Raw genomic sequence first — 11272 nt, 5'->3', positions numbered from 1 at the left:
CAAGGATGGATTTTTATAGCCCAAGAAGAATGTTCAAGACTCAAAACTATTCTTTTGGTTATGAAATACGACCAAGAAAGATTGATTTAAGAAAATCAATGGATGAGTTCTATACCCATTACAAGATTAAAACATATCCAAGAATCCAACAAAATGATTACTTTGATCATGTAATATTGGAGGAAATAAAGAAAACAACAAAAGAAATCCAATGTTCATTGTGAAAAATGACTCAACATATCACTACTGCAAAACTGGGCTTTAATGTCAATTTAAAACTAATATTATAGGGATAAAATGTCGATTGGAAACTGACATTTAAGATCGTGTTATAAGAGGTTTTCAATGTCGGTTGTCTTTAACGTCGATTTTAAACCGACATTATAGACATTAAAGACAACCAATATTAGACACCTTAAATAACATCTTCTTCAATGTCGATTGTCTTTAATGTTGGTTTTATACCGACATTAATGACAATAAAGACAACCAACATTAAACACTTTAAATAACACCTACTTCAATATCGGTTGCCTTTAATGTCGGTTGTCCGACATTAAAAGTCTATTCTTTTTGTGACAAATACTACCTATCATCGTTATGGTACTTCAAAAATAATAGATATATTTTGCTTGCACACGTGTGAATCAATAGTATTTCTCTTTCCTGTACATGCACAAAATAAAATCTTAATTGCTTTTAAATACACAACTCAACTTTATTGAAATACAAAAATGAACTAATACACAACAAAAAAAGTGACAAGTTGTTTAACTAACTTTTCAACAAATTACATTGATCGAAAAACTGAGAATAGCTCAATTTGACATCTGAATGTGCTAGAAATCACGAGGTCTGTGACTCAAATCCCCCTATCTCAATTGTATGTACTCAATAAAAAAAAATTATAATAATCAATATATACTTAAGTTTAAAGATTGAAAGCGCTGGTTGTCTACTTTGGAGGATCCAAATTAGTCCAAAATCCACCATAAACTTTAACTAATCATTCGAATTAGTCCAAACCTACAACCAATAATAACCTTTCACAAGTCACAGATTTTCCAAGGTTTGAAGACTAACATGCAATCTTTAATTGATTAATCTAAACAACGTTTTAACACATAAAACTTACTGGAAATGACTTGAGTCCTAGTTGAAAAGTGATCGAAGGAGTTTAAACTAATCCAAAGCTACACACAGAAATTTTAAGTGTTAGAGACAATTATATGACTATGGAGGACTCGAAGTCAAAGAATTGTTGAGCTCAAATGCATAAGGGCGACTCATATTAGCAAAATAAACTAACATATTGAAAATACTACAAAGATAAAAGAATCTTAAAATTATGTCAATAACATAATTGAGGTAGCCCATAGATGCAAAAAAATAATAATCTCATGAAATTTGTTTATGAAAGAAGAAAACTTACTCAGGAAAGACAAAGAAATAGGTGTAAGGATGCAACATAGTAGCAGTGGGAAGTTCAATGGCACCCAGAAGAAGCAAATTCATGACCCCAAAAAAAAAAAAAAATCATGGCCAGTAAGGAATTTTACTTTTTTGTCAAAGACAGCTGAGTATTTGCATTCAAAAACAAATTCTATTAAAAAAAAGGGAGGCGTTAGTGAATCCCCCATCATGGAGGAGAAATTCTTGACAGTTGACTGAGAAAATCCCCAATTCCAACTCTATAACGCTATCACTTCTAATCTAAACTTCCCAAAGTACATTTCATGTTCTCCATCCTCATGCTTCAAATATGTATGATAAAAACTTTACAACAACAACCTTTACCACTGTGATGGTAACTAAACCTTACTATCCCATGAAGAATAAACCACAATGTTTGGAAGTTCGAAAAACAAAATTACTTGTGAGCTCCGTTTGCTTTTAATTCATCAGTCAGCCGTGATTCCCATATTCATGTGTCACTTTCACCAAGAAGCCATTTTCAACATCACTGCTGCAAAAAAAAGGTTTCATAGTATTTCATTTAGGAAAAAAAGTTCCATTGTAGAAAAGCAGCAAAACAGGTTAAAAGAAACGTCCCTAATCATAGTTCTGTTCCAAGTCTGACTCCTCATTTTCATTTTTTTGCTTTCTTCTCTCAATAACTTCTTCAAGAGCACTTTTAGAGGCTGAGTTCAAAGGGCTTGAGCTTTTACCTGAGCTTTCTATCACGGCTATAAAACCTTGAAATGGTTTAACAATATTCACACTTTCAATTAATTCCTTTGCATTGCATTTGTTGCCGCCTTCATTAAACCTTATAAAACTATTCCCAATATATACTTCAGAACTTTCCAAGGGCAACTCTTGTTGACATAAACCAGAACTATTCATATTTTGAATTATTCAGAACTATTCCCTACTGTATGTATAACCACTTCTCTAACAAGATCTTTATCTAATGAAAATTATGCTTTCTTAATATCCTAATAATATTCAAAACCATCATGGATCTATAAATACAAGTTTCCAAGTGTTAGCAACAAAATTAAAGAACCTTAAACTAGTTTGAAAAGGGACTTAAAGTGATATACCCTTTAAATCTCACCCAAATCGACTTGAAGCCTTGCTGGTTGGTGTCCAAATGCGTCGAATCCTACATAATTGACTCAAGTGGTTGTCATAGCATCCTAGCGCCAAATTGTCCCATAATGACAGCAACTCAGAATTATAATGAAACAATGAAACCTTTACTTTTTTAAATGTTTCAATGTCGATTGAAATGGAAAGAACTCATAATTAACATAAGCAAATTCCCTACCTTCCTACTTTCCATCAGAGGACATGGTTGTCTGTCTGATGGGAGACTTCAACTGGGCATGAGACAACCTAGATGAGAAAATGAACAAGAAAACTTTGAATCACAGAGGAGTTAAGAAAACTTTTCAAATTGCTCATAAGTATAGTTAGACCAAAATTACCATTTTGTTCTTGTAGTTACATCTAACTCCTTAAGTACCACTGATCTCTCTAATGAACAATAAGTCATAGTCCAACAATGATCAAACCCCTCTTGGATAGGATAGAGTGTGACGTCACATTGTTCAAGCTCTGGAATCAACCCTTAAGAGAGCAATTTACCTATTTATCCCAACCTTGCAGAATGAGTAAATTTCGCCTTATGTAGCTATGTTCCCAGCTCTCCAATCAAACGAATTTCCAAAATGGTAGGTTTGTTGAATCGACGATCTGGTCACTCTCATCAATACAACTCAAAGGACCACCTTCATAGGCAGGAGTTCCCAACTCACTCAAGATTCAGGTCATGTCGCCTATAGTCATCTTGGTGAAATGTAAGTCTCTATTATGAACGATGTTATATAATGAGACTAGTCATTTCGTGGTTCGATTTTATACAAACTTATTTGTATAGAATAACCCCACTCACAATTCTCCAAATGAATGATCAAGATCAGATCATTTGTAGCACTTTACAATAATTGTAACATCTACAAAGCGGATTGTACTCTAGTGTCACCAAGATAAGGTATCCAACCTTATCCATCTACTACAGACTACTTAGGTTGGTTTTACAAACTCCTTTGTATAAAATAACCCCGCTCACAATTCTCCAAATGAATGATCAAGATCAGATCATTTGTAGCACTTTACAATAATTGTAACATCTACAAAGCAGATTATACTTGTAGTTTCACCAAGATAAGGTATCCAACCTTACAGATTATTAAGGTTATCCTTTAAACAGGATCCACCTGTATGTCTCTACATACATGTTTAAGTTATAGAAGATAACCTTGGATGTTAGTTTATTGGTTCATGGGTTTAATGTTACTAAATGTCAAATAAAACATCTCATATTTTATTAAATAAACAAAACTTTTGTACAATACATACAAACTATAGGACCCTACGAGATTTAAGGCATCAACCCTAACAATCTCCCACTTGTCCTAAAGTTAGTGCGGTGTACAATATACAAGTCATACTAATATACAAGTACACAAATCAATAAACTAGAGCATAAAACGCGTCCAATACGAAAATCTCCCACTTGCCCTAAACTATATGTGGCCTGTCTTGTAGACCCATACTTTGCAGGTAACCCTCAAACACCTTAGTCGTGAGGGCTTTTATAAATAAATCGACAATGTTGTGCTCCAAAGCTATCTGCGTGACGATCATGTCCCCTCGATGCACAATCTCTCGGATGAGATAATACTTCCGCTCTATGTGTTTTCCGCTTTTTTTACTCCGAGGCTCTCGGAAATTTGCCACAACACTACTATTATCACAAAGGGTGATGGGCTTCGACATGTTTGGAACCACTTCAAGATCAGTCAGGAATTTCCTGAGCCACATAGCTTCCTTAGCATCTTCACAAGTTGTTACATACTCAACCTCCATAGTGGAGTCAGCAATGCACCCCTACTTGCTGCTTCTTTAGACTATTGCCCTCCGTTAAGAGTGAACACTGATCCGGATGTGGATTTCCTAGAATCCTTATCAGTCTGGAAATCAGAGTTCATGTATTCTCTAAGGATCAAATTCTTAGAACCATACACTGGCATGTAGTCTCTCATTCTCCGTAGATACTTGAGGATGTTTTTAATGGCAGTCCAGTGATCAAATCCTAGATTAGACTGATATCTACTGACTATCTCCACCACATAGCAGATGTCAGGTCTAGTACATAACATCACATATATCAGGTTGCCAATAGTCGATGCATAGGGGATCCATCTCATTTCCTCAACTTCTTGAGGTGTCTTAGGACACTGTTCCTTAGACAATATAACTCTATGCTGAAAGGGAGTAAACCTCTCTTAAAGTTCTACATCGAAAATTTGACAAGCATTTTGTCAATGTACGATGCCTGAGACAGAGCTAGCGTTTTGTTCTTTTGATCTCTAAAGATCTGAATGCCCAGAACAAACTGCGCCTCTCCCAAATCTTTCATTTGGAATAGGTCGCTAGCCAATTCTTAATCTTAGTCAGTAGACCTAAATCATTCTCAATGAGTAGGATATTGTCTATATACAATACTAGAAAAGCTATTGAACTGTTGATGATTCTTTTGTATACACAAGGCTCGTCGACATTCTGATTAAAGTCATAAAATTTGATCACAATATCAAATCTTATATCCTAAGATCGAAAAGCTTGCTTCAATCCATAGATGGACCGATTAAGCTTGCAAACCTTTTGCTCTTGACCTTGGGATATAAATCCCTCAGGCTGCTCCATATAAATGGTCTCATCAAGATTTCCATTTAGAAAAGTAGTCTTGACGTCTATTTGTCAAATCTCATAGTCGTAATATGAGGCAATGGATAGGAGGATCCATATAGACTTCAACATGGCAACATATGAGAAAGTCTCCTCATAGTCGACTCCCTCAACTTGGGTATAACCCTTTGCCAAGGCTCTAGCCTTGAAGGTTTGCACCTTCCTATCAACACCCTATTTTCTCTTGTAGATTCATTTGCAACCTATAGGTTTTACCCATCAGGTTGATCTACAAAATTCCAAACTAAATTAAAGTACGTAGACTCCATTTCGAGATCCATAGCTGTGATCCATTTATCTTTGTCAACATCCTCCATTGCATTCTTGTAAGACAATGGTGTTGGGGTTTGTACCCTAAAGTCTCGTGTCCTGTAGTTTGTAAACAACTTTGTACGAACACTTATGATGTATAATATAAATGATATTTACTTCATTACTTAACTTTTCACATTTAGATGTTTTTTATTTTACCACAAACCAATAAACTTAATATCTCTGGTTGTCTTTATGTAACTTAAGCATGTATGTAGTGACATACAAGTGGATCATGTCTTAAGTGACAACAAAAATAGTCTGTAGTATATGGATATAGGAGAGAAACCTTATCCTGGTAACACCACGGACGCGGCCCGCTTTGTGGAATTGTTACAAATGTTGTGACTTATCATAGATAATCTGATCCTGATCATTCGTGTAGTAGACATGCAAGCGGGGGCGTCCTATACAAAGAGCTTGTATAAGACTTGACCTCGAAGTGTTAATGTCGTCATATAACTCTATTCAAGAATGAGACTTCACTTCACTAGGATGACCATAGGTAACATGACCTCAATCCTGAGTCAGTTGGGAACTCCTGCCATTGAGGGCGGTCCTTTAATTTGCATGGGTGCGAGTGGCCAGAACGCCGACTCAAACCTACCATTTTGGGGATTCGTCTAATTTGGGAGCTGGGAACTCAACTTCAAAAGATGGAGTTCACTCATTCCCCAAAGTAGGAGTAAGTAGATAGATTGCTCTCTTAAGGGCTGATCTTGGGGCTTGAACGATGTGGTGCTATGCACCTTCTAATGGCTTGAGAGGTGTACACACATAGTAGGACTATGTTGTATTGTTCATTAGAAGGATCAGTGGTACTTAAGGAGAAAGATGTAATTACAGGGGCAAAACAATAAATTGGCCTGCTGTAATTACGAGCATCTGTGAAGAGTCATCGTACTGATGATTGGTTATATCCAATGGACATAGAAATATATCTATGGCAAGAAGAGTTCAACTGTCGGTCTTTAGTGGAATGCCTGGCAGTTAACAGATAGTGGATATCGTGACTAAAGTGTTTAGTCAGCTATTCATGCACCGTTGGAGCTTCGAGCCATAGGTTCATAAGGTTCCCTTGGTAGCTTGGATACAAGTTGAGAATCAGTTTTTGGGTCAGCTTGAAATGTTCAAATTAACAAGATGGAGTTCGATTATATATGATATAATTGAACGAGTTAATTAAATATGATATAATTAACTTTATTTATGAGATACATTAATTTGGAAGAAATTGGATATAAATATAATTTATATCTAGTAGAGGAAAATATTATAATTAATATATGATATTAATTTATATGTTATGAATATGATAAGATCACATTCATTGAACGGTTATAAAGGAAATGGAACGACAATTCTTCTATTCAAAATAATGGATGAGTGCATTATAAATAGCTGACGGTGTGCAGGAGTCATAGGCGTGCGGACATTGTGAAAAAGATAGTGTCATCATTTAGAAAATCAGTGCCTATATGATAGTGACTGCATAATCGCTTACATATACGATATTGCTAAGCGATCGCTTACCGGTTACACCATCGCGCGCTATTAACTAAACGATCGTTTACTTTTTCCTAAGCGATCATTTAGCTCTCGATATTTACTAAACGATCGTATAGACGATCGCTTAGTTTTTTCTACGCGATCGTTTGGATGATCGCTTACCTTTTTCCTACACTATCGTTTATATGATTGCTTACCTTTTCCTACATGATCGCTTATTTTTTCCTACACTATCATATACTTCACCTAAATGATCAAGCATCTTGTCTATGCGATAGACGACTTCATCTCCCACTTGCTTGATCGTTGTGTGCGGTCTCTCTTCCTCCTTCCCTCTACCAAATCCGAACAAAGCCCACACTTTGGATTCTCACTCTAAGAATACTGAGGACTCTGAATGGTGGTGTCTTCTCTGTTTCCTTCTCTCCGAGTGGTGATTGTTTGAGGTAAACGGTTGAGTTTTAGACTCGTTGTGAAGAAGAAATCTTCATCTGATATGATCTCTTGATCTCTTTAGCATTATGAATGCATATTAGTATGTTTTGAATGTATATGCAGTAATTCTGTCACAATGAATTGGAAAAATCCGCTTCCGCTCGTAGGTACTCTTGAATAAGAGTTCCTTCAAATGGATCCTCAACATCTACGTTAGCTAACATAACTAGAATTTTTGTTAAAACTCATGTAACGGACAGGCGGGTTCTAAACCCTCCCACTACGTTGAGGTTCCTTCAATACTTAAGGTGGACATGACCTACTAGATGAACCAACTTCAACAACTCTTGTTGAGTTATTAGGTTCTTCAACAACTCTTGTTGAAGGTTCAGCAGTTTTCTTTAAAAGTTCATTCAACAAAATCTTACTGCGGGGCTTATACTCCCTAATGTGGTTCTCATCTAGAAATGTAGCATTTGTCGATACAAACACTTTTTTCTTTAGGATCGTAAAAGTAACCACCTTTCATTCCTTTAGGGTAGCTTACAAACAGACACAATTTTGAACGAGGTTCTAGTTTCTTAGGATTTTCCTCTGGCACATGTGTTGGGCAACTTCAGATCCTGAAATGATGTAAACTACCTTTACGACCATTCTATAATTCCAATGGTGTTCTGGTAACACTCTTGAATGGAACACAGGTTAAAATATATGTTGCAATCTATACTGCATAATCCTAAAATGAGTCTGGTAGGGATGTATAACTCATTATAGACCAAACCATGTCCAATAGGGTTCGATTTCTCCTTTCTGATACATCATTTTGCTGAGGTGTACCAAGTGCTGAAAGTTGGGATACAATTCCATGTTCTATCAAATAGTTCTAGAATGTAAGATCCAAAAACTTTCCACTTCGATCAGATTGAAATGTTTTAATCGTTTTATTTAATGCATTTTCAACTTCAGCCTCAAACTCTTTGAACTTTTCAAAAGCTTCAGACTTCTGTTGCATTAAATAAACATACCCATATTTTGAATAATCATCAGGCGAGTTCCCAACCTACCCATTAAGTCAAGGTTCTCTCAATACTTGAGGTGTTCAGTGGACATGACCTACTAAACGAACCAACTTCAATAACTCTTGTTGAGGTGATGAGTTCTTCAACAACTCTTGTTGAATGTTGAATAGTTTCCTTGGAAAGTTCATTCAACACAACCTTACTGCAGGGCTTATGCTCCCTAATGTGGTCCTTCTCTAGAAATGTAGCGTTTTTCGATACAAATACTTTATTTTTCTTTAGGATCGTAAAAGTAACCACCTCTCGTTTCTTTAGGGTAGCCTACAAATAGGCACAATTTTGAACGAGGTTCAAGTTACATTATTATAATTACTAGAGTTACATTACTTTATTTATTTTCTCAAGATTGCTCGTAACTGTAGCAGAGGGGACCTCATGGACTTGTAGCTTAGAACTCCAATGGTACTTGAATAATTAATTAAACTTCTTTAATTATATTATTCAATATCCATTAACTATTAGGCACTCCACTAAAGACCGACAGCTGCACTCTTTGCACTACATATATATTTTTGTGTCTATTGGATATAACCAGTCAATAGCACGACAACCCTTCACAAATTGCTCGTAAGTACAACTATGCCAAAATTACCGTTTTTCTCCTATAATTACATCTAACTTCTTAAGTACCACTGATCTCTCTAATGAACAATAAGTCACAGTCCAACTATGATAAAACCTCTCTGGGGCCAGGAGAGGGTGTGGCGCCACATTGTTCAAGTCCCAAAATTAGTTCTTAAGAGAGCAATTTATCTATGTACCACGACCTTAGGGAAGGAGTAAATTTTGTCTTGTGTAGCTGTATTCACAACTTCCCAACTAGACGAATCCCCAAAATGGTAGGTTTGTTTATTCAGTGATCTGATCACTCTCACTCATACAAATCAAAGAACCGCCTTCATAGGTAGGAGTTCACAACTCACTTAGGATTCAAGTCATTTCGCTTATGGTCATCTTGGTGAAATGTAAGTCTCTATTATGAACAAGGTTATATAATGAAACTAGTCATTTCGTGGTCCGGTCTTATACAAACTCCTTTGTATAGAATACCTTCACTCACATGTCTCCATATGAATGATCGAGATTAGATCATTTGTAGCACTTTACAACAATTATAACATCTACAAAGTGGGTCATACTCGTAGTGTCACCAGAATAAGGTATCCAACCTTATTCATCTACTACGGACCATTTAGGTTATCACTTAAACATGATTCACCTATATGTCTCTACATGTATGTTTAAGCTACAGAAGATAACCTTGAATGTTAGTTTATTGGTTTGTGTATTTAATGCTACTAAATGTCAAATAAAATATTTCATATTTTATTAAATAAACAAAATGTTTGTACAATACAATTACAAATTGCAGAACCCTACGAGATTTAGGGCATCAATCCCAACAGTATCTACATACAGGTTTAAGTTACAGAAGATTGGAGGGATCAAATCCTGCAGCGGGAGCGTTTTGACGAGGAGTGTCTTGCATTTTTCGATTTGATTTTACATTAAACTAAATCTTTACACTAAACAAAATAAATAAACAAGTAAATTAGCATGCTTTAGGGAAAGGATTAGAACAATTCTTACCTTTGTAGATTCCCTAATGCCTCAAACAAGTCTCTCCAAGGTTCCAACGAACGGATCTCCAAACAGTCTTGATCACGAACAACTCCTTGAACGATCTCGAACACTACCACGAGAGAAACCCCGTTATTCTCTTAGAATTCCAATAGCGGATAGGTGATATCCAACTATTGGGAGAAGGAGAGGAGAATAGTGTTTTTTTTTTATAGTAGAGAGGCTTAGAGAAAATTCTACACAATAACATTAGAGAGTTGTGTATTATCAGAGTTTCTCTACAACGAGACCATATTGTATGTTTTGCAAAGGACTATAGGGAAGTCTTTATATAGGGAAAAGTCAAGGACTTTCCGTAATATATTTTCCATTTCTTAATATATATTTTTCTTTTCTGTAATTAATTAAATAATAATTAGTCCACTTAATTAAATAACACTTATTTAATTAATTAATCCAATTAAAATAACACATTTTTAATTTGTACAATTAAATAACACTTATTTAATTTTAATTTACACAATAATTAAACGAGCAATTATACATTATGATGGAACACGAGACATACGCAGTAGAATAAGGATCTAATTACACTCTAATTGCTTTTAATTAAAAGGAAATTAGCATGCAAATGAAGGAAAAACTAGTAAATTAATAGGGATAGAATACAACCTTTGTAGCTCCCAAAACGCTTTCATCTCCACCCGAACACGAGCCAGACAACTACTAGTGCTGACCTACTATTCTCTGGACTCAGAACCGGATTGTGGGACCCAATGGATGAAGAACCCGAGAGAGAGAAATAGATGAAAAAAGAAGATGGAATTTTGGGTTGGGTTTGGGTTTTGAATTTCACTCAAAAATAGTGATTTTTCCAGTCCAAATTTAGAAAATAATTTTGGCAAAAATGGCAAAAGTTTTTCATCCAATTTGAAAGTCCAAATTTATAGAAAAAAGTCATGCAACAATTGCATGAAATAAATTCATAAAAACCCAACACCTCAAAATCCACTATCTAAGTGGGCTTGATGTCTCCACTATAAGCCAACACCTAGTCCACTATTTTGTTAGTGGAATTATCCAACAAAAGTTTGGAT

General features: G+C 35.5%; 1 long non-coding RNA gene across 2 annotated transcripts; it reads right to left on the bottom strand.

Annotated features, from left to right (window-relative positions):
• Positions 1-1477: 1477 nt before the first annotated feature.
• On the bottom strand, positions 1478-11088 carry LOC120072521. Of its 2 annotated transcripts, XR_005480511.1 has the most exons (4): positions 10848-11088; positions 10185-10287; positions 2774-2841; positions 2558-2608 (listed from the first exon to the last, which is right to left on the bottom strand). It is a non-coding gene; the product is annotated as an uncharacterized LOC120072521 (long non-coding RNA). The 2 variants fall into 2 exon arrangements; XR_005480512.1 differs by lacking the exons at positions 2558-2608; positions 2774-2841 and adding an exon at positions 1478-1963.
• Positions 11089-11272: the final 184 nt, after the last annotated feature.

The sequence above is a fragment of the Benincasa hispida genome, chromosome 3, assembly GCF_009727055.1.
Source record: "Benincasa hispida cultivar B227 chromosome 3, ASM972705v1, whole genome shotgun sequence".
Classification (NCBI taxonomy): Eukaryota; Viridiplantae; Streptophyta; class Magnoliopsida; order Cucurbitales; family Cucurbitaceae; genus Benincasa; species Benincasa hispida.
This window is presented reverse-complemented; position numbering and strand designations above follow the sequence as displayed.